Source organism: Haliaeetus albicilla, chromosome 20 (genome assembly GCF_947461875.1).
Source record: "Haliaeetus albicilla chromosome 20, bHalAlb1.1, whole genome shotgun sequence".
Lineage (NCBI taxonomy): Eukaryota > Metazoa > Chordata > Aves > Accipitriformes > Accipitridae > Haliaeetus > Haliaeetus albicilla.
In genome coordinates this window covers 28,273,639-28,298,504 of record NC_091502.1, presented here as the reverse complement: position 1 = coordinate 28,298,504, position 24,866 = coordinate 28,273,639, and the positions used below count along the sequence as shown (strand labels likewise).

The 24,866-nt window shown below is 53.0% G+C and overlaps 1 long non-coding RNA gene across 1 annotated transcript; it reads right to left on the bottom strand.

Annotated features, from left to right (window-relative positions):
* On the bottom strand, nucleotides 1-23,831 carry LOC138690222 (uncharacterized). Its single transcript, XR_011329033.1, has 3 exons — nucleotides 23,243-23,831; nucleotides 20,193-21,072; nucleotides 1-126 (listed from the first exon to the last, which is right to left on the bottom strand). It is a non-coding gene; the product is annotated as an uncharacterized lncRNA (long non-coding RNA).
* Between the last annotated feature and the right edge of the window lie 1,035 nt (nucleotides 23,832-24,866).

The following is a 24,866-nucleotide window of genomic DNA, read 5'->3' as shown; positions in this document are numbered from 1 at the left end:
GAGCCACAGAGGACAGACTACACAAACTACACACCACCACAGACACAGGCTGGAGCTGCCCTGCCCGGCACACACTGGTCTCGTGCTGAAAAGCAACCCGCTCCCTTCGCCTGCACAAAGGGGCTGCTTTGGGACAGCCCTCTCTCCTGCACTAACTTTAAAACCCCTCCCTGCAATTCCCAGCTGTGTCCCTTCCTCCCAGCCTCTCCCCAGCCCGGGTTCCTCAACTTAGCTTTCAGAGGGCCGAGGGTCCGAATCCATCCTCCACAAAACCACACGGGCTAACTGGGATGTTCCTCAAGGGGACACAGTGCTCTTCAACATCTGAAATAAAAAAACAAACAAACAAAAACAAATCAGAAAAGGGAGTAAGCATCCCACTGGCCAACGCCAACTACTTCCCCAACTCCCCCCTCCTCACAAGTGCCACCGCGTTCGCTTCCCCGCTCATTCCAGAGTCAGACCCTGCAGCCGTCGTCACTCGTGGTACCTAAGGTACCAAGAGACACCGAGTTAGCGTGGCGCTCATGAGAAGTCATCGGCCCCACGCTCCTCCTCACTAATCCACAGCTCACCTCAAACGTTCACCCAATTCAAAGATAGCCCACACAGCGCCTCCAAAACAGAAGGTAAATGCTTAACCGAGCAGCCCCATAATACTTCGCTATTCAACACCGACCCGGCCGACAACCGCCTCGCCTTCTCGGACCCCTCACCGGCATGCAGCTTTGCAGGAGACCTTAGAGCAGACTTCACGGTACGTAAAGGGTGCCTATAAGAAACCTGCAGAGGGACTTTTTACAAGGGTGTACAGCAATAGGACAAGGCGGTAACGACTTCAGTCCTAAGGAGGGTACATTTAGTTTAGGTATTAGGAAGACGTTTCTCACTAGGGGTGGCGAGGCACTGGAACGCGTTGCCCAGAGAACCTGCGGATGCTCCCTCCCTGGAAGCATTCAAGGCCAGGTCAGATGGGGCTTTGAGCAACCTGGTCTCGCGGAAGGCGTCCCTACCCATTGCGGGGGTGGGGTAGGAACTAGAGGCTCTTTATGGTCCCTTCCAACCCAAACCACTCTACGATGCTATGACATCCAAATCCAACTGCAAAACTCATCTGAGAAGGGCTGGTGAACCCTCCTCCCTTTCCCCAGCAGTCCCAAAACTTTAGAAACCCCTTTTCTTCTCCTCAACCGTCAGGAAAGGAACCCCACTGCTTCCTGACGCCTCCTGCCCTCCATTCGCACCCCTGAACCCCCTTCAGTGGCTACTCCTCAGGAGCCGCTCTTCTGAGCCACATCCCAAATTCTGGAGGCACCTCCTAACCTACAGTTTCACAGAGACCCTGAGCTCTGCTACATGCCCACAAAATAAAGTCAAGTCCCAAGGCTTGTAATCTACGAGGGGCCTGCCACGAGCTGCAAAGATTCTAGGGACAACGGGGCATTCTGTGGGCAAGGAGGAAAGGCGACGAGGCATCCCAGACCCTGAAAGGCATTGTGCTTCACGGCCCTTCTGCTTTCTTCAGAAATACTAAATCTCCATATACAGATGCATACAAGACGCTCACCCTAACCCCTGCTAAACAATGTCACCATCGGTCCCGTTAAGAGAGATATCAGCAACTTACACAGCATACAGCAGAACTGGTGGAAAAAAACAAGGTTCCTTTTTCAATAAAGTTGGGAATTCCAGGAAAACACAAAGCATGAAGAATTTAAAAAAAAAAACCAAACAACGCATACTATTAAACCATCTTTCTACCCCCGAACACTCAAAACAAAATTACTGACCTGAAAAAAAGAAAGGAAAACAAAAAAAAAAAGGCTGCATAAAAGTGTTACTTGCTACTACACATGCTGCTGAACCTTGACTGGTCCTGAAGCTCTTACCTCAGGCAGACAGCTCTTCCCAAAGGGCTGAGCCAGCTCAAAAGCTGCAAAGGACTCAAGCAAGAGCTGAGCACCAACACCAGAGAAACCCAGGAGCACAAGGAGCTCCCTCAGCAGAGGCTGTGGCTCAAATACCCCGAGGCTCCGCCCACCACCCTTAGCACAATCACCTGGGAAAGGGGAAGGGCAAACCACCAGCAGTTATAAAGTCAGCTGGAGGAGCAGCAGCACTGCTCTCACCTGCCTTAAATTTACAGCAAGCAAGGTCCTAGACAGAGAAAGTGACACTTACAGGCAACGATGATACCTGCTCCTGTACTACAGCTACAACTATTGCATCAGCAATGTGACCAGGTAAGGAGTTCAACTTAATTTTTCTGAGGCATAGACAGAAAAAGATACATGTGTCTCTAAACTAGGTAGGAAATTAGCTCGTTAAATGCAATAACAATGTAGTTATTAAAATCACATCAGTCACCGGCGAGGCCAGCAGACACAATGGTAAGTTGGTGGCTAAGCGCTAGATTGAGGCGGACTGGGAGGTTCCCAAGGCCCAGGAGCCCCGGGGAAGAGCAGAGGCACCGTGCAGAGCCGGCAGCTCTCACGAGAGAGGCTGATGCGGCGTGGGCATTGCCAGGGGCAACCATGGGAGATTTAAATGGCCCTGAAGGAGCGCCAGCGACCGGGAGCATGGCGCATCAGAAAGGTGTGCCGTGGTGCAGCAGTTTGCGCGGGTAGGGCGCAGCCCCCCCTTTCCCAGCTTGAGAATGTTACTGAAGCAGTGGGCATCGGCCTCAGAAGGAGACCCCGATATGGCTGCCACTCGGGTGAAAGCCATTGCTAGGAAAAACGTGGCGACGCGGACAGAGCTCCCACGTAAACGTGCAGCTGTCCAGGTCTCTGGACGCAGGGAGTGCCTGAGTCTATCACTGATGCCGGAGGGCAGCGGGGACACCTCTTGTGCGAGATGTGACCAGGTAGATGATCTGCTCAGCCTGGTGGCAGAGCTGAAGGAGGAAGCGGAAAGGTTGAGGAGTATCAAGGAGTGTGAGAGGGAGATAGGTTGGTGGACCCGCACCCTACCATCCCTGAGGCAGAGGCAGCAGTTGGAGGCTCCGCGAGAAGCCGAGGTTTCCCTGCCCCCTTGCCACCAGGCAGGAGGGGACCTAAGAGATGGAGGGGAATGGATACAGGTCCCTGCTCGGGGAGGCAGGCGAGTCCCCTCCCGGTCTCCCTCACCTTCCCACTTGCCCCTACGCAACAGGAATGGGGCTCTGGAACTTGAGGACCGGGTCAACGAAGATCAGGGTGTAGGTGAAGCCCTATCCAGGGAGGTGCCTAGGCTCAGTCGGGCAGCCCCATGCATTCTCACAGCCTCTGAAAAAAGAAAAAGGAGGGTAATTGTCATAGGCGACTCCCTTCTGAGGGGGACAGAGGGCCCAATATGCAGTCCTGACCCATGCCACAGGGAAGTCTGCTGCCTCCCTGGGGCCCGGTTGAAAGACATTACCAGGGAACTCCCGGGTCTGGTTCGGACCTCTGATTATTACCCATTGCTGGTTGTGCAGGTTGGCAGCGATGAGATTGCAGGGAGAAATCCAAAGGCAATCAAAAGGGTCTTCAGGGCACTGGGGCGATTAGTGGAAGGAGCACAGGTAGTGTTTTCCTCAATCCCTTAGTGGCAGGGGAATATACTGAAAGGAACAGGAAACCACACCTGGTGATGATGTGGCTCAGAGGCTGGTGCCATTGGTGGCATTTGGGGCTTTTTGATCATGGGGAGGTTTACACGGCACCGGGCTTGCTAGCGACGGATGGTATCCAGCTATCTCAAAGGGGTAAAAGAATCCTGGCTCCTGAGATGGCGGGGCTCATAGAGAGGGCTTTAAACCAGGTTTGAAGGGGGTAAGGGATAAGACTAGGTGCACCAGAGATGAGCCTGGGGGCAGCGTGCCAACGTTAGGGGTGGATTCGATAGGCCAGCTCAAATGCATCTATGCCAACACACGCAGCATGGGCAATAAATGGGAGGAGCTGGAAGCCATCGTGCAGCAGGATAGATATGACTTAGTCGCCATCACGGAAACACGGAGGGATGACTCCTGTGACCGGAGTGCTGCGACGGATGGCTACAAGCTCTTCAGAAGGGATAGGCAAGGTAGAAGAGGTGGTGGGGTGGCTCTCTATGTTAGGCAGGGTTTGGACTGTACAGAGCTACCCAAGTGTGATGACAAGGTGGAGTGCTTATGGGTGAGGATGAGAGGGAAGGCCGATAAGGCAGATATTGTGCTGGGAGTCTGTTATAGACCGCTCGACAGGGTTGAAGAGATGGATGAATCATTCTACAAGCGGCTGGCAGTAGTCTTAGAAGCGTGTGCCCTTGTTCTCATGGGGGACTTCAACTTTCCAGACGCCTGCTGGAAATATGCCACAGCAGAGAGTAAACAGTCTAGGAGGTTCCTGGAGTGTGTGGAAGATAACTTCCCGACACAGGCAGTAGGTGAGCCAACCAGGGGAGGAGCCTTGCTAGATCTATTGTTTACGAACAGGGAAGGACTGGTGGGAGGTGTGACAGTCGGAGGCCTTCTTGGGCTTAGCGACCGTGAAATGATAGAATTCTCCATTCTCGGTGAGGCAAGGAAGGGGGTTAGCAAAACCACCACTCTGGACTTCCGGAGGGCAAACTTTGGCCTCTTTGAGGCACTGGTTGAGAGAGTCCCTTGGGAGACGGTCCTGAAGGGCAAAGGGGTCCAGGAGGGACGGACGTTCTTTAAGAAGGAAATCTTAACAGCTCAGGACCAGGCTATTCCCCCGTGCCGCAAGTCGAATCGCCGAGGAAAACGACGGGCCTGGCTGAACGGGGAGCTTCTTCTAGGAGTCAGGAAAAAAAGGAGAGTTTATCATCTCTGGAAGAAAGGGCGGGCAACTTGGGAGGAGTACAGGGATCTTGTTAGGTCATAGAGAAAGGAAATTAGAAAGACAAAAGCTCTGCTAGTACTAAATCTGTCCGCTGTCGTACGAGACGACAAAAAATGTTTTTACAAATACGTTAATGGTAAAAAGAATCCCAAGGAGAATATCTATCCTGTAACGGATACGGAAGGGAACGTTGCCACCAGAGATGAGGAAAAGGCTGAGGTACTTAATGCCTTCTTTGCCTCAGTCTTTACTAGGGAGACCAGTTATCCTCAGGGTACTCTGCCTCCTGAGCGGGAAGGTGAGGATGAAGAGCAGAATATACACCCCCCCCCCCTTAATGCAGGAGGAAATAGTTAGTGACCTACTACGCCATCTGGATGCTCACAAATCTATGGGACAAGATGGAATCCATCCCAGAGTACTGAGGGAACTGGCAGAGGTGCTTCCCAAGCTGCTCTCCCTCATCTATCGGCGATCCTGGTCAACGGGGAAGGTCCCAGAGGACTGGAGGCTTGCCAATGTGACGCCCATTTACGAGAAGGGTCGGAGGGAGGATCCGGGGAACTACGGGCCTGTCAGCCTGACCTCGGTACCGGGGAAGATTATGGAACGGTTTGTCTTGAGAGCGCTCACGTGGCACGTCCGGGACAAGCAGGGGATTGGGCCCGGTCAGCGCGGGTTTACGAAAGGCGGGTTCTGCTTGACCAACCTGATCTCCTTCTATGACCGGGTGACCCGCCTGGCGGATGAGGGAAAGGCTGTGGATGTTACCTACCTTGACTTCAGCAAGGCCTTTGATACTGTCTCTCATGGCATACTCCTTGAGAAGCTGTCGTCTCCTGGCTTAGACAAGTGTACTCTTTGCTGGGTGAAAAACTGGCTGGATGGACGAGCCCAGAGGGTTGTGGTGAATGGGGTTAAATCCGGTTGGTGGCGGGTCGCTAGTGGTGTTCCCCAGGGCTCGGTGTTGGGCCCGGTTCTGCTTAACATCTTTATCGACGATTTGGACGAGGAGATCGAGTGCCCCCTCGGCAAGTTTGCAGACGACACCAAGTTGGGACTCAGGGCTGATCTCCTTGAGGATAGGAAGGCTCTACACAGATATCTGGACAGGCTGGATCGATGGGCCGAGGCCAACTGTATGAAGTTCAACGAGGCCGAGTGCCGGGTCCTGTGCTTTGGTCACGGCGACCCCGTGCAGCGCTATGGGCTTGGGGAAGAGTGGCTGGAAAGCTGCCCGGCAGAGAAAGACCTGGGGGTGCTGGTTGACAGCCGGCTGACTATGAGCCAGCAGTGTGCCCAGGTGGCCAGGAAGGCCAACGGCATCCTGGCCTGTATCAGAAATAGTGTGGCTGGCAGGAGCAGGGAGGTAATTGTTCCCCTGTATTCGGCACTGGCGAGGCCGCACCTCGAGTACTGCGTTCAGTTTTGGGCCCCTCGCTACGGGAAAGACGTTGAGTTGCTGGAACGTGTCCGGAGAAGGGCAACCGAGTTGGTGAGGGGCCTGGAGCGTAAGTCTGATGAGGAACGGCTGAGGGAGCTGGGGTGGTTTAGTCTGGAGAAAAGGAGGCTGAGGGGAGACCTTATCGCTCTCTACAACTACCTGAAAGGAGATTGTAGCGAGGTGGGTACTGGTCTCTTCTATCAAGTAACTAGAGATAGGATGAGAGAAAATGGCCTGAAGTTGCGCCAGGGGAGGTTTAGCTTGGATATCAGAAAAAAATTCTTTACTGAGAGGGTTGTCAGGCATTGGAACAGGCTGCCCAGGGTAGTGATGGAGTCACCATCCCTGGAGGTGTTCAAAACACACGTAGATGTGGCACTTTGGGACATGATTTAGTGGGCGTGGTGGCGGTGGGTTGATGGTTGGACTTAATGATCTTAGAGGTCCTTTCCAAATTTCATGATTTGATTCAATGTGATTTGATTCTATTCTAGGGAGCAGAACAGAGATGTAGCAAGAAAGGAAAAAAAGGAAGGGAGGAAAAACAAAGCGGGAGAGACACAAAGACTGGAAGAAGGACAAAGGTATGGAAGAGGAAAAAAAATAGTGATAGGCTGCAGGACAGAGATGGAGGAGTTAAAAAAAGACACAGGGAGCATGACAGAATGAGAGTGAGAAAAAAGGGACAGAGCAGGACAGCACTGGAGGAAAAAACAACTGTGATAGGCTGTGAGAGAGATACAGAGGAAGAGAGAAAAGAGAAGGGACAGCTAGCTGGAGAGGAGGATACAGTTTGAAAGGATGGAAGAGGGAACGGAACAGAGAGAAATACGGGAAAGATAGCAAGAGGAAGCAGGGCAGAGGGCCAGCAATAGAAGAAAAAAGGGACAGGGATCTGGACAGATGAAGAAAAAAGCAGGAGGAACAGATACAACATGATACGATGGGACAGGAAGTAAGAGAGAGCGACAGATGAGAATAATGACAAGAGACAGAGAGAGACTGTGAGAAACACAGCAGGTTGGGGGGGGGGGGGAGAGAGAGAGATTAGGACCCCTGCAGAGAGAGAGAAGGCATGAATAAAAAGAGTAGGGAGCACCACAAAGGGTCAGAGAAAGAGAAGAACAGGAAGGACAACGGGGACAGTGAGATACAGAATAAAACCCCCCACATGTTATACACATATTATCCAGTAATCAAGCTCATTTCAGAGTTACACAGTACCTCAGCCCCTTTAAGAAAAGTAACACATTGACCGAGCCCAATTCGGCAGCACACAGAACCCGAGCAAATTTCAAAGTCGGCGCACCGCGCCCGAGCCCCTTTCGGCGGCGCACCGCGCCCGAGCCCCTTTCGGCGGCGCACCGCGCCCGAGCCCCTTTCGGCGGCGCACCGCGCCCGAGCCCCTTTCGGCGGCGCACCGCGCCCGAGCCCCTTTCGGCGGCGCACCGCGCCCGAGCCCCTTTCGGCGGCGCACCGCGCCCGAGCCCCTTTCGGCGGCGCACCGCGCCCGAGCCCCTTTCGGCGGCGCACCGCGCCCGAGCCCCTTTCGGCGGCGCACCGCGCCCGAGCCCCTTTCGGCGGCGCACCGCGCCCGAGCCCCTTTCGGCGCCGCACCGCGCCCGAGCCCCTTTCGGCGCCGCACCGCGCCCGAGCCCCTTTCGGCGCCGCACCGCGCCCGAGCCCCTTTCGGCGCCGCACCGCGCCCGAGCCCCTTTCGGCGCCGCACCGCGCCCGAGCCCCTTTCGGCGCCGCACCGCGCCCGAGCCCCTTTCGGCGCCGCACCGCGCCCGAGCCCCTTTCGGCGCCGCACCGCGCCCGAGCCCCTTTCGGCGCCGCACCGCGCCCGAGCCCAGTTCACAGTTACGTAGCTGCGGAGCCAATTTCTAAGTTGGGCAATTACTAGAGCCAGGAACGCACACCCTTTCTGTTCACCCAGCAGCAGCTACATTGGCCTCGAGGTATCTACAACTCTCCCTTGGATGCCTAATTCTAACAGACACTTTCCCTTACTTCAACAGCTAAGTTTACCTATGGGCACTAAACGCGCATGCTTTGCTCTACACTTGCCTTTCTGATTGCCATTACTACTGTGATTCTCACAAGGAGACCTAATTACCTGTCTTTTTTTCATTTTCTTTTTTTTTTGCTTCATTTGGTCTATTACTGATTCCACATACGTTCAGCTAGGTCAGTAGTTACAGTCCAATTCTACAATGTACTTTTTCTACAATATATAGAAAAGACTTATGGCCTCACTGGTCAAATTTTTGACACTATTAGTTTTATTCCTCTTTTAACCATTATTTTTACAAATACATTTTAACTCCAAAAATTTAGCATTACCTTCAGAAGAAACGCCACTATTAGTACGTGCAATTCTCTACGGAGCGGTCTTTTCCACATTCCTCGCTCCCGTTACATCCGTCGCTGCACATCCAGAAGTTTTACTCCCTGAGGTGACATTACCTGCACGATCCCCGTTCCCGGGCAGAAAACGAGTGAGCTCCGCTCATCTTGACAGACTGTCCACTTCCACACCTCGGCACAAAAACAAAAACTGAAAAGTATCATTACATCACAAACTACAAAGAGCACCCAAATATTTTACAAACCCACCACAGAAAAATACAGTTACACTCACGCACTTCACAACCCTGGCCTGCTCCATGCTGGCCATCTAGTCCAACTCCCCCCACCCTTCGCCCGCAAAATCCTCAACTGTCTTCCAAAGACCATCCACCAAACAACATATTTCCCTGTGCTGACTGGCAATTACCACGTTCCAGGGCAGCGCTCCATGGGAACGCCGTTCCCAGGACCCTTGAAAAAAATCACCCTGCCTGTGAAAACCCGGGCCCGAGCCGGACCCCAGTCCAAACACTGGCAATCAACATTGCCTCGTGGAGCAGCTGGGACCGGGGGGGGGGGAGGAACAGGGCAGGGGAGGACACACCAAAAACCAACCCATATCCCAGCTGGGTTTTTTTATTCTAAGTTGTTGTTTTGGGTTTTTTTTCTAATTCCCTGAGAAACATCTCAAGTCTACATCCAACCTGAAAGGAAAAAACCAAAAAGGCTAAACCACATAACCCTACAAGGTTAGACACATTCACAACACACCACTCATTCAGATCACATGCACGCCAGCCCTCACTCTCAACTCATCCATCCTACCACCCACAGGCCTCGAGAGGCCGTCACCCCATGCCTGTGGCACTGGGGGCCTCAAAAATCGCCTTGCCTGCAAAAACCCTGGCCCTAGCCCAACCTCCTTCCAACCTCCCCACAAACTGCCCTTCTGTTACACCAATGTTTCAACACGCACCATCATCTCCACCATCCGTGCATTTTCAGCCCGATACTTAGCTTTCACGGTGCCACATGGCACAGTCCAACCTCCGTAGCAGCTGTGTCACCTAAACGCAAGGTTCCTTCAAGCACCTCGTGCCCTGTCATCACCTGCAAAAACAACACACAAAGCTTTTCAATAGACACTTCATCCTTGAGAGAGAAGTCCTCCACCGCTTCCCACCTATTCCCAAAATAACACATCCTCCCAGTCAGTGTCCTCCATGGCACTTGAAAAAACAGAGCATCGCAAACACAGAGCTGTCCCAAAGTTACCGATCGCTCCAAGACCCATCACGCTGCTACTCAGACCTCAAGGCCTTGACCATTTCTACAGACTTGCCACAAAGCATCCCCATAAACATTATGAACACCATTGCCCAGTTAGTGCCTTACTCTATGCTAGCTCACAGTCCAATTGCGATCCCCTCAGCTCCTTGCATGCAAAGAACCCAAAGTCATTAAACCTTCTGTGCTGTCTCTACAATGCCATACAACACACACAGACAAACACAGACCCATGTAATTCACATGCAAATATAATGCCGTACAAGACAGTACTCTTATCTCGGTCAAGACAAAACAACTCGGAGCACTGCCATACCACACAAAACAGAACAGGGCCAATGCAAGAGACTCTCAGATGACAGTCAATACAAGTACAGACCAAAACAATACAAAACCAATACAGAACCATAGAAGGCAAGGCAGTCTCTGGTGGCAATCGATACAAGGGCATAGCACTGCACTACAAAACACAATGCAGGGCCATGCAACGCGAGACAGTCTCACATGACAGTCAGTACAAATACAGAACAAAACAACACAACACAAAGGCAAATACAGACCAATACAATGCAAGAAAACTGCAAAACACAGCAAAGCAAAGCAGTCTCATAGAGCCACCGGCCGCATCTTCCTTCCGACTCCACTCACGGACCCACCTCCTTACAGTGCCCTGCTGCCTTCCCTCGTCGCTCTGTGGCACGCATCTTGTCCCTCTGCATCTGGAAAAAAAACCAAAACCAAACATATTGAACGAGTCACCTGGATGCAGAGCAAGAGCTTCACAACTCCAGAGGTCTTGATTCCATCTACAAAGACCATCTGGAGTCCAGCTACAGCCTGCCATTTAAAAAAAAAAGAAAAAGGAAAAAAAAAACACCACAAAAAAACCCCAAAAAAACCCCACCAACAACAACAAAAAAAAACCAGGGCCAAAATTTAAGCCCATCATGTGCAAGACCTAACACCTTAGAGAGTCAAATCCTCTTCACCGCCCCTCAACAGCCCCTGCCGCACAGCTCCAATCGTCTCCGTGAAACACTATCGGCACTGCTGTTCGCGCAGCCCGCCGATGGCTAGTCGAGCCGAGATGACTGTACAACCCTTGCCTAAACAGTCTAGGCACATCAACGTTTGACCCGTAGACTCTTATCGCTCTTCCACCTACCCCTGACTCTACATCCCCGGGCAGAGCAGCTCCAAGCCAAACACACCCGTGCGCAGAACGTCACCATGTGCAACGCTACCAACGAGGTGATTCAAAGAGAGAGAAAACTCTCAGCAAGAAGAATGACGCCCGGACAGGAGGCGTCGTTGGGCAAGACGACCTACGGAGCCGGAACCATGAGGCCAGGAGGCTCTACGGCAGAGCCTCCAGAGAAGAGGAGTCGAACAGAATGGCCCGTTACAAGATGGCACTGTCAAAACCCAGACGACAGATGCACTAGAAGCCTGGCGTTGAGACCTAAGGATGTCAGGATGCGGGGAAGAAGTCCAAGTCCGAGAAAACGGACGGCTAGAGAGCAGAGCTACCAATGCAGCCCAGAAGAACGCTGCCAAAAGAGGACCGACCGCAACCCGCCGAGACCGATCCATGCTTTAGAGCTCCGAGCGCAAGAAAAGAAGCGCCCGATTGGCACCGGGCCGATGAGTAAGAGCATTCGAGACCCTAGGGACGGCGCCTAAAGCGCACGCCACGCTCCCCCGGCGCAAAGCGCAACGAGGACGTCGAGACCCGAGGAAGGTCTGAGCGCACAAGACAGACTACACAAACTACACGCCACCGCGGACACGGGCTGGAACTGCCCTGCCCGGCACACACTGGTCTCGTGCTGAAAAGCAACTCGCTCCCTTCGCCTGCGCAAAGGCGACTGCTTTGGGGCAGCCCTCTCTCCTGCGCTAACTTTAAAACCCCTCCCGGCAATTCCCAGCTGTGTCCCTTCCTCCCAGCCTCTCCCCAGCCCGGGTCCCTCAACTTAGCTTTCAGAGGGCCGAGGGTCCGAACCCACCCTCCACAAAACCACACGGGCTAACTGGGATGTTCCTCAAGGGGACACAGTGCTCTTCAACATCTGCAATGAAAAAAACAAACAAACAAACAAAAAAAAACCAAATCAGTAAGCGTCCCACTGGCCAACGCCAACTACTTCCCCAACTCACCCCTCCTCACAAGTGCCACCGCGTTCGCTTCCCCGCTCATTCCAGAGTCAGACCCTGCAGCCGTCGTCACTCGTGGTACCTAAGGTACCAAGAGACACCGAGTTAGCATGGCGCTCATGAGAAGTCATCGGCCCCACGCTCCTCCTCACTAATCCACAGCTCACCTCAAACGCTCACCCAATTCAAAGATAGCCCACACAGCGCCTCCAGAACAGAAGGTAAATGCTTAACCGAGCAGCCCCATAATACTTCGCTATTCAACACCGACCCGGCCGACGACCGCCTCGCCTTCTCGGACCCCTCACCGGCATGCAGCTTTGCAGGAGACCTTAGAGCAGACTTCACGGTACGTAAAGGGTGCCTATAAGAAACCTGCAGAGGGACTTTTTACAAGGGTGTACAGCAATAGGACAAGGCGGTAACGACTTTAGTCCTAAGGAGGGTACATTTAGTTTAGGTATTAGGAAGACGTTTCTCACTAGGGGTGGCGAGGCACTGGAACGCGTCGCCCAGAGAACCTGCGGATGCTCCCTCCCTGGAAGCATTCAAGGCCAGGTCAGATGGGGCTTTGAGCAACCTGGTCTCGCGGAAGGCGTCCCTACCCATTGCGGGGGTGGGGTAGGAACTAGAGGCTCTTTATGGTCCCTTCCAACCCAAACCACTCTACGATGCTATGACATCCAAATCCAACTGCAAAACTCATCTGAGAAGGGCTGGTGAACCCTCCTCCCTTTCCCCAGCAGTCCCAAAACTTTAGAAACCCCTTTTCTTCTCCTCAACTGTCAGGAAAGGAACCCCACTGCTTCCTGACGCCTCCTGCCCTCCATTCGCGCCCCTGAACCCCCTTCAGTGGCTACTCCTCAGGAGCCCCTCTTCTGAGCCACATCCCAAATTCTGGAGGCACCTCCTAACCTACAGTTTCACAGAGACCCTGAGCTCTGCTACATGCCCACAAAATAAAGTCAAGTCCCAAGGCTTGTAATCTACGAGGGGCCTGCCACGAGCTGCAAAGATTCTAGGGACAACGGGGCATTCTGTGGGCAAGGAGGAAAGGCGACGAGGCATCCCAGACCCTGAAAGGCATTGTGCTTCACGGCCCTTCTGCTTTCTTCAGAAATACTAAATCTCCATATACAGATGCATACAAGACGCTCACCCTAACCCCTGCTAAACAATGTCACCATCGGTCCCGTTAAGAGAGATATCAGCAACTTACACAGCATACAGCAGAACTGGTGGAAAAAAACAAGGTTCCTTTTTCAATAAAGTTGGGAATTCCAGGAAAACACAATGCATGAAGAATTTAAAAAAAAAAAAACCAAAACTAAACAATGCATACTACTAAACCATCTTTCTACCCCCGAACACTCAAAACAAAATTACTGACCTGAAAAAAAAGAAAGGAAAACAAACAAAAAAAAAAGCTGCATACAAGCGTTACTTTCTACCACACGGGCTGCTGAACCTTGACTGGTCCTGAAGCTCTTACCTCAGGCAGACAGCTCTTCCCAAAGGGCTGAGCCAGCTCAAAAGCTGCAAAGGACTCAAGCAAGAGCTGAGCACCAACACCAGAGAAACCCAGGAGCACAAGGAGCTCCTCCCTCAGCACAGGCTGTGGCTCAAATACCCCGAGGCTCCGCCCACCACCCTTAGCACAATCACCTGGGAAAGGGGAAGGGCAAACCACCAGCAGTTATAAAGTCAGCTGGAGGAGCAGCAGCACTGCTCTCACCTGCCTTAAATTTACAGCAAATGAGACCCTGAACAGAGAAAGTAACCCCCCCCAGGAAATGACACTACTTGCTCCTGCACTACAGCTACAACTATTGCATCGGCAATGTGACCAGGTAATGAATTAAACTTAATTTTTCTGGCGTGTAGATAGAAAACGATAGATGTCTTTCTAAACTAGGTAAGAAACTAGCTCATTAAATGCAATAACAATGTAGTTATTAAAATCACATCAGTCACCGGCGAGGTCAGCAGACGCAATGGTAAGTTGGCGGCTAAGCGCTAGATTGAGGCGGACCGGGAGGTTCCCGAGGCCCGGGAGCCCCGGGGAAGAGCAGAGGGACAGCGCAGAGCCGGCAGCTCTCGTGAGAGAGGCTGACGCGGCTTGGGCATTGCCAGGGGCAACCGCGGAAGATTTAAAGGGCCCTGAGGAGCGCCAGCAACCGGGAGCGTGGCAAGCAGGGCGTGTCGTGTCAGAAAGGGCATGGCGTGGCAGTTCGTGCGGGTAGGGCGCAGCCCCCGCCCCCCCTTCCCAGCTCGAGAAGGCTACCGAAGCGGTGGGCATCGGCCTCAGAAGGAGACGCCGGTATGGCTGCCACTCAGCTGAAAGCCATTGCTAGGAAAAATGGAGAAAGAGAAATTAAAATGCAACTGGGTACAAGAAACGTGGGAAAGCAGTAAAAAATAGGGAGCCACAGAGAGGGAATCGTAGGAAAAAAAAAAAAATATTACAGATGAAGCGCTACGGGGCAGAGTTGGCAGAAGAGTAACAAGTTTTTGGGAGCCAGGCGGGCAGGTGGGCCGGTGGAGAGAGAGACGGAAGGAGGGACAGGCAGGGAGGCGAACAGAGATCTGGGGAAGGGTGGCAGAGATGGAGCGGGATGCACGCGACAGAATGCGTGACTCTCCGCAGCTCCCGGCGCCGGCGGGAGACCTTCACCGCCCCGATGCTTTTCTCTCTGCCTCGGCGGCAGGCGCCTCGACGCTCCTCTCCCGCGAGGCTTCCCGGTGGCTCGTGCGCGCGGCCGGCGCGCTCTGTCTGGGATGGCTCGGAGGGATCCTTCCTTGCCGCGGGGGCTGGCTGTTCCTTGCTGGACGTGGCTGCCTGCGGGACCCCCTTGGATTCCCTCCTCGGACGGTTCACCTTCGTCAGCTCCCTCGGGTGGGCGTGCCTGGGCAGACCCTTCCCCAGCTCAAGGGAGGGATTCCAAAATAGGAACGGTGAGCTGGACGGAGGGGGACATAGAAATAAAACTTGAAAAGCAATAGGGTACAAGACAGATAGGAAAACATGAAGAAATAAAGGCAGGGAGATGGCCTGGGGGATACATAGAAACAAACGAGAAAGCAGCGGGGTACGGGAAACAGGAAACAATTTGCAACCAGGGACAGGGAGGAAGACAGAGGGAGAAATAGGGGAAAAAAAATTCAAAAAGCGACGGGGTACGATTCGCATGGACGCAAATTAAAAAATAAGGCCGGGGAGCTGGAGAGAGACGTACCTATAAAGAAACTTTTAAAGCCGACAGGGTAAAGGAAAGAGTGAGAAGAAATAAAGAAGAGGAAGAGGGAGCCAGATAGAGGGAGGCATAGGTAGAAATTTTGGCAAGAAATGAGGTAAAGAGCAGAGGGAATTTCCTGGTTTTGGCTAGAATAGAGATAATTTCCTTCCTAGTAGCCGGTATAGTGCTGTAGTTTGCATTTAACATGACACTAATGTTGATAAAAGACCGATGATTTAGTTGTCACTAGGCAGTGTTCATACTAAGTCAAGGATGGTTCAGCTTCTCCTACCGCGCTGGGAGTGCAGGCAGCTGAGCCAAAGGAGCCAAAGGGGTATTCCATACCATATGATGTCCCAGCCAGTATATCAACTGGGGAAGTTGACCTCTAACCCCTGGCCCTGAGCCATGAGACTGTGATCCCTGACACCGTGACCTTTGAGGCTGCGAACCCATGCTGTGACCTTTGACCCGATGGCCCTTTTCACCCGGTGACCCGTTGACCCCCGGCGGGTGACCTTTGACCCCCGGCGGGTGACCTTTGACCCTGACAGTTGACCTTTTGACCCTCTGGTGTGGTAACCTTTGAACTTTTGACCCCAAAGACCTTTGCCCCCTACCCTGGTGCCCTTTGACCCCGCCAGGCGATCTTTGACCCAATTACCTTTGGCCCCGCCCCCGTGACCTTTGGCCCCGCCCCTGTGACCTTTGGCCTCTGGTCCGTGACCTTTGACCCCGAGCCCTTGACCTTTGACCCGTGACCTTTGACCCCGACCCCTTGACCTTTGATCTCTGGCCCGTGACCTTTGACCCCGACCCCTTGACCTTTGGCCCGTGACCTTTGGCCCCGACCCCTTGACCTTTGACCTTTGTCCCGTGACCTTTGACCCCTTGACCTTTGACCTTTGTCCCGTGACCTTTGACCCCGACCCCTTGGCCTTTGACCTTTGGCCCGTGACCTTTGACCCCCGACCCCTTGACCTTTGGCCCTTGACCTTTGACCCCGACCCCTTGACCCTTGGTCCGTGACCTTTGACCCCGATCCCTTGACCTTTGACCTTTGGCCCGTGACCTTTGACCTTTGGCCCGTGGCCTTTGACCCGACCCCTTGACCTTTGACCTTTGGTCCGTGACCTTTGACCCCGACCCTTGACCTTTGACCCCGACCCCTTGACCTTTGACCTTTGGCCCTTGACCTTTGACCCCCGACCCCTTGACCTTTGACCTTTGGTCCGTGACCTTTGACCCCGATCCCGTGACCTTTGACCTTTGGCCCGTGACCTTTGACCTTTGGTCTGTGACCTTTGACCTTTGGCCCTTGACCTTTGACCCCGACCCCTTGACCTTTGACCTTTGGTCCGTGACCTTTGACCCCGACCCCTTGACCTTTGACCCCGACCCCTTGACCTTTGACCTTTGGCCCTTGACCTTTGACCCCGACCCCGTGACCTTTGACCCCGGCCCCTTGACCTTTGACCTTTGGTCTTTGACCTGTGACCTTTGGCCCCGACCCCTTGACCTTTGACCTTTGGTTCGTGACCTTTGACCCCCGACCCTTTGACCTTTGGTCCTTGACCTTTGACCCGACCCCTTGACCTTTGACCTTTGGCCCTTGACCTTTGACCCCGACCCCTTGACCTTTGGTCCGTGACCTTTGACCCCCGACCCCCTGACCTTTGACCTTTGGCCCGTTGACCTTTGACTCCGACCCCTTGACCTTTGGCCCGCGACCTTTGACCCCGACCCCTTGGCCCGCGACCTTTGACCCCGACCTTTGACCCCCTGACCTTTGACCTTTGGCCCGTTGACCTTTGACTCCGATCCCTTGACCTTTGGCCCGCGACCTTTGACCCCGACCCCTTGGCCTTTGACCACTGATCCCCGACCTTTGACCCCCTGCCCCTGTGACCTTTGACCCCGTGGCCTTTGGCCTTTGACCCGTGGCCTTTGGCCCCCTGACCCGTGCCCTTTGACCCTCCCCCGGTGACATTTCACCCCAGACCTCGGCCACCCCTGACCCCGTGAGCTTTGACCTTTAACCCCCGCCCCGTGACCTTTGGCCCCCTGACCCCGTGAGCTTTGATCCGGACTTGGTGGTCTGTGACCTTTGAGCTCGACCCTTGAACCTTTGAGCTTTTACCCCGACCCCGGTGACCTTTGACCGTAACCCCATGGGCTCTGATCTTTGACCCTGTGACCTTTTACCCCGACCCAGTGACCTTTGATATTTCACCCCTGCCCCCGGTGACATTTGACCCCAGACCCCTGTGACCCCTGACCCCACGAGCTTTGACCCTGACTTGGTGACCCTTGACCCCCACCCCTGACCTTTGAGCTTGACCCTTCAACCTTTGCGCTTTTGCCCCCCTGACCCCGGCGACCTTTGACCTTAGTGACTTTAGACCCCTGACCCCATGAGCTTTGACCCCTGGGCCTGGTGACCTTTGACCTCCGAGCCCTTGCCTTTGACAGAGTTAAGCACAGCAGTACTGCACATTTTAAAGTTAAAGCACTGCCCTACTGCAACCTTGCCGTGGAAAATGGTTTCTGCTCTGGGAGTAAATTGTTTAACTTCATCTTATAGCTCTTTACTCCCAGAGACTGAGCCAGCGGCTAGTGCGGTTTTGTTTTAAATTTAAGTTTTACAATACCAACTTCAAAGTTTTGTAATACATTTTTACAATCGCAACTTCAAAAGATGCACTAGGAAATGACGTCTGCTGTGATACTAAATTTTTTAAATTTTTTTAATTAAAAACTTCTTTACTTACACTCAGCAGCAGTGCCATATTCTATTACTTTTTTTTTTTTAATATTTTATGTAATTTCAATGTTTTACAGAGCTTTTTCCACCCTATCAGTCTTGTCCACGTTCCTCACTGCCCTTATGTCCGTCGCTACCCGTCCAGAAGTTTTACTGCCCGAGGTGACGTTACCTCCACCATCCCTGTTCCCAAGCAAAAAACAAGTGAGCTCCACTCCTCTTCACACACTGTCCACTTCCACACTTAGACATAAAAATTATAAATAGCATTAGATCACCTCAATATTTTACAAACACACCATGGAATAATAAAGTTACACTCACCCACTTTACAACCCTGGCCTACTCCATGCTGGCCATCTAGTCCAGCTCCTCCCACCCTTCGCCCGCAAAATCCTCAACTGTCTTCCAAAGACCAGCCGCAGACCAACCTAATTCCCTGCGCTCGGTGGCGATTACCAGGTTCCAGGGGAGCGCTCCACGGGAGCTCTGTTCCTGGGAGCCTTGAAAAAAAATCGCCCTGCCTGCCAGAACCCCGGCCCAAGCCTGACCCCCATCCAAACATTGGCCGTGACCACTGTCCCACAGAGCAGCCGGGACCGGAGGGGGGGGAAAAAAAAAAAAAAAAAAAAAAGCCACCCAGCGGGGTTTTTTTATTCTAATTGTATTTTATTTTTTCCTAATTGCCTAACAAACATCTCTACCTCCACCCTGCAAGAGACCACTAAAAAGCTAAACCACATAACCCTACAACGTTACGCACATTCACAACACACCACTCATTCAGATCACACGCACACTAGCCCTCGCTCTCAACTAACCCATCCCGCCGCCAAAGGGTGTCAAGGGGCCATCGCCCCTTACCCGCAGCACCCGGGGCCTCAAAAAGCACCCTGCCTGCAAAAACCCTGGCCCCAGCCCAACCTCCCCACAAACTGCCCTTCCATTACAGCAACGCTTCAACACGCGCCATCTGCACCATACATAGATTTTCAACCAGACACTTAGCTTTCATAGTGGCACTTGTCACAGTCCAACCTCCGTAGCAGCCACATCGCCTAAACGCAAGGTTCCTTCAAACGCCTCGTGCCCCGCGATCACCTGCAAAACCAACGCACAAAACTCTTGAATACAAACTTCACCCTCGGCATAAAAAAATCCTCCACAGCTCCACACTCCTGCTTCGCACCTATTCCAGAAACAAAAACCTCAATGCCTTCACCATTTCTAGAAGCTTACCGCAAAGTGTCCACATAAACAAATGTTAACACCCATGCCCACTCACTGCCTTACTATATTCTACCTCACAATCCACTTGCAATCCACTCCCCTACTGACACGCAATGACTCAAAAATCATTTAACCCTCAATGCTGACAAACTAGGCACATCGACGTTTCACCCGTAGATTCTTATCGCTGTTCCACCTACCCCTGACTCTACAGCCCCGGGCAGAGCAGCTCCAAGCCAAACACACCCGTGCACAAACGCACACAACACGGAACACTACCAACAAGGCGATTCAAAGAGAGAGAAAACTCTCAGCAAGAAGAATGACGACCCCCGGACGGGAGGCGCCATCCGGCAAATTGACCTACAGCGCCCAAAACCACAAAGCGAGGAGGCTCTACGACAGCCCCAAAGAAGAAGAGGCAAAAGTAAGGGCCCGTTACAAGATCAAGCCCGTCAAAACCAAGATGATGGATGCGCCAGAAGCCTGGCGTCGAGACCTAAGGATGTCAGGATGCGGGGAAGAAGTCCCAGTCCGAGAAAACGGACGGCTAGAGAGCAGAGCTGCCAAAGCAGCCCGGAAGAGCGCCGCAAAAGAGGACCGACCGGAACCCGCCGAGACAGATCCACGCTTTAGAGCTCCGAGCGCAAGAAAAGGAGCACCCGACTGGCACAGTGCCGATGAGTAAGGGCATTCGAGACCCTAGGGACGGTGCCCGAAGCGCATGCCGCGCTCCCTGAGCGCAAAGACTGATGATGGCATTGAGACCCGAGGAAGATCGAAGGCGCACAAGACAGACTACACAAACTACACACCACCACGGACACAGGCTGGAACTGCCCTGCCCGGCACACGCTGGCCTCGGGCTCAAAAGCAACCCGCTCCCTTCATCTGCCCAAACAGGACTGCTCCTGGACAGCCCTGCCCTCCTACTCTCACTTTAAAACCCCTCCCGGCAATTCCCAGCTGTGTCCCTCCCTCCCAGCCTCTCCCCAGCCCGGGTCCCTCAACTTAACTTTCAGAGGGCCGAGGGTACGAATCCATCCTCCGCAAAAATCACATGGGCTAACTGGGACGATCCGGCAGTCGCCAGGTTCCTCTTCGTCATCTGCAGTGAAGACAAAAAAAAAAAAAAAAAAAAAAAGGCAACAAAATCAGAAGAGGCAGTAAGTAACCCATCAGCCAACACCAACTACTTTCCCAACCCCCCACTTAATCACACACACCACAGCGTTATGCTTACCTGCTCATTCCAGACTCAGACCCTGCGGCCATCAGCGCTCACGGTACCCGAGACAGCAAGACGCACAAAATTAGCATAGCAGTCGTGAGACTCACCAGGCCCATTCTCCTCCTCCCTAATCCACAGCTCACCTCAAATGCTCATCCAAATCCAAAGGTGGCCCTCACAGCGCCTGCAAAACAAGAGATAAATGCTTAACCAAGCAACCGTGTAATATTTGCTATTCAACACCAACTCAGCCCATAACCACCTCACCTTCTCAAACTCCTCATTGGCCCGCGGCATGGCTCCTCTGAGGCTGCATGCCCCACCTGCAAAAACCAAAACAGAAGACGCATGCTGAGAGGCCGCCCAAACCCTCAGCCTGCCCGGACCGATTCCCAACCCCCACTCCTTTACCTTGGCCGCTCGACCATCCCGCTCTGTCGTCAAGAGCTTGCCACGTCAAAGCATGCATACTGCCTGCAAAAAACAAACAAGGGATGCTTCCAACTTTGCCAACAATGCGACACCTCCAAAGGAACGGTTCCTTTAACCCAGCAGTCACGGCTCACCTTGCCGAGACACCTCCAGTACTGATGGTCCGCTTTGCTCCTTGCTTCGCACATTCAAAATAAAAGAAAAAAAAAAGAAACCCTATCTGCTAGTCACAGAGCCACCAGCCGCATCTTCCCTCTTATTCCACTCACAGACCCACCTCCTTACGGCGCTCCGCTCCTCTCCTCCGTCGCTCTGTAGTACGCATCTTGTCCCTCTGCATCTGAAAAAAAAACATATTGAACGAGTCCGCCTGGATGCAGAGCAAGAGCTTAACAATTCCAGAGGTCTTGATTCCATCTAGGAAGACCATCCGGAGTCACACTACAGCCTGCCATGAAAAAAAAAAAAAAAAAAAAAAAAGGGCCAAACTTTAAGCCCATCACATACAAGACTTAACACCTTAGAGATTCAAATCTGCTTCACTACCCCTCAACAGCCGCACCACACGGCTCAAATCATCTCCTAAAACACTGTCGGCACAGCTGTCCACACAGCCTGACTATGGCTACTCGATCGCAGATGAGCGTACAACCCTTGCCTAAATGATTTAGTCGTAGCAAGATTTCACCCGTAGACTCCTATCGCTGTTCCACCTACCCCCGACTCTACATCCCTGGGCAGAGCAGCTCCAAGCCAAACACATCCATGCACGCAACATACACAACACAGAACGGTACAAACAAGGTGATTCAAAGAGAGAGAAAACTCTCAGCAAGAAGAATGACTCCCGGACGGCAGTCACCATCCGGCAAGATGACCTAGAGCGTCTGAAGCAATGAGGCAAGGAGCCTCTACAACGGCCTCAGAGAAGTGTTGTCAGAAGTCACAGCTTGTTACAAGATGGCACTATCAAAACCCAGACAGCAAATGCTTAACAAGCCTGTCCTCAAGACCTAGGAACATCAAGATGCAGGGAAAAAGTCCCAGTCGAAGAAAACACATGGCTAGAGAGAAGAGCCATCAAAGCAGCCTGGAAGAACATCTCAAAAGAGAACGGGCCAGAACAACGCTGACACCAATCCACACTTTAGAGCTCTGACCGCAAGAAAAGAAGCACCTGATTGGTACCATGCCAACAAGTACGGGCATTCGAGACCCTAGGAACACTGCCCAAAGTACACGCCGTGGCTCCCTGAGCACACAGAGCGGCAAGTACATCGAGACCCAAGGAAGGTCTAAGATGCAGAAGACAGGCTACGCTAAACTACGCATCACCACAGAGAGAAGCTGGAACTGCCCTGCCCGGCACACGCTGGTCTCGGGCTCAACAGCAACCTGCTCCCTTCCCGTGCCTAAAGGGCACTGCTCCTGGACTGCCCTCTCTCCTACACTAACCTTAAAACCCCTCCCAGCAATTCCCAACTTTGTGCCTCCCTCCCAGCCTCTCCACAGGCCTGGTGCCTCAACTTAACTTTCAGAGGGCCGAGGGGCCAAATCCATCCTCAGCAAAACCCACACAAGGTAAACCGGGATGGTCCTCCAGGCAACACATACTTCTTCGTCATCTGCAATAAAAAGAAAAAAAAAAGACCAAACAAACAACAACACAACCAGAGACGAGAGTAAGCATCACATTGGACAACGCCAGTTACTTTCTCAAGTCCCCACTTAATCACGCACACCACGGTGTTACACTTACCTGCACATTCCAGAGTCACACCCTGCAGCCATCATCGCTCATCATACCTAACATACACCAAGTTAGCATGGCGCTCATGAGAAGTCACCGGCCTCGCACTCCTCCTCCCTAATCCACAGCTCACCTCAAACGCTCATCCAATTCCAAAGGTAGCCCACACAGCACCTGCAAAAGAAAAGGTAAATGTTGAACTAGCCAGCCACTTAGCTATTCAACACCGAGACGGCCAACAACCACCTCACCTTCTCAGACTGCTCATCACTCTGTGGCTTCACCCCTCCGAGGCTGCGCGTGCCACCTGCAAAAACCAAAGCAGAAGACGCGTGCTGAGAGGCCGCCCAAAACCTCAGCCTGCCCAGACCGATTCCCATCTCCCACTCCTTTACCTCAGCCACTCACACGCCCCGCCTCTGCCATTGACAGCTTGCCACATCGAGGCCTGCGTACCGCCTGCAAAGCACAAATGAAGAGGGATGCTTCCAACTCTGCTAACAATACAACACCACCAAAGAAATGATTGCTTCAACCCATTACTCACGGCTCACCTTGCCCGAGTCACCTCCGGTACCGATGGCCCGCTTCGCTCCTTGCTTCGCACCTTCAAAATAAAAGAAAAAAAGAACCCTATCAGCTAGTCACAGAGCCACCGGCCGCATCTTCCCTCTGATTCCACTCACAGACCCACCTCCTTACGGCGCTCCGCTCCCCTCCTCCGTCACTCTGGGGCACGCATCTCGTCTCTCCGCATCTGAATAAAACCCCATATTAAACGAGTCAGCCTGGATGCAGAGCAAGAGCCTAACAACTCCAGAGATCTTGATTCCATCTAGGAATACCAGTACTCCAGCTACAACCAGCCATTCTAAAAGAAAAAACAAACAAAAAACCCAGGGCCAAACTTTAAGCCCATCACATGCAAGCCTCAACACCTTAGAGACTCAAATCCACTTCACCACCCCTCAACAGCCTCTGCCACAAGCCTACAATCATTTCCGTAAAGAAATCTCAACGTTGCTGTCCACACAGCCCACCAATGCCTGCTCGATCCCACATGACTGTACAACCCTTGCCTAAACAATGAAGGCCAATCAACATTTCACCCATAGACGCTTATCTCTGTTCCACCTACCCCTGACTCTACAGCCCCGGGCAGAGCAGCTCCAAGCCAAACACACCTGTGCACAGACCAACACAAGACAGAACAGTACAGACAAGGTGATTCAGAGAGAAAACTCTCGGCAAGAAGAATGACTCCCGGATGGGAGGGGGCATCTGGCAAGACGACCTACAGCGTCCAAAACACTGAGGCAACGAGGCTGTACGGCAGATCCCAAGGAGTCCAACGTAACAGCCTGTTACAAGACAGTACGGTCAAAACAGAGATGATGGATGCACCAGAAGCCTGTCATCAAGACCTAGGAACATCAAGACGCGGGGAAGAACTCCCAGTCTGAGAAAACTGCCAAAGCAGACCGAAAGAACGCCACAAAAAGAACCGACCGCAACCCGCCGAGACCGATCCATGCTTTAGAGCTCCGAGCGCAAGAAAAGAAGCGCCCGATTGGCACCGGGCCGATGAGTAAGAGCATTCGAGACCCTAGGGACGGCGCCTAAAGCGCATGCCACGCTCCCCCGGCGCAAAGCACAACGAGGACGTCGAGACCCGAGGAAGGTCTAAGCGCACAAGACAGACTACACAAACTACACGCCACCGCGGACACGGGCTGGAACTGCCCTGCCCGGCACACACTGGTCTCGTGCTGAAAAGCAACCCGCTCCCTTCACCTGCGCGAAGGCGACTGCTTTGGGGCAGCCCTCTCTCCTGCGCTAACTTTAAAACCCCTCCCTGCAATTCCCAGCTGTGTCCCTTCCTCCCAGCCTCTCCCCAGCCCAGGTCCCTCAACTTAGCTTTCAGAGGGCCGAGGGTCCGAACCCATCCTCCACAAAACCACACGGGCTTACTGGGATGTTCCTCAAGGGGACACATTGCTCTTCAACATCTGCAATGAAAAAAAACAACAACAAAAAAAACAAATCAGAAAAGGCAGTAAGCATCCCGCTGGCCAACGCCAACTACTTCCCCAACTCCCCCCTCCTCACAAGTGCCACCGCATTTGCTTCCCCGCTCATTCCAGAGTCAGACCCTGCAGCCGTCGTCACTCGTGGTAC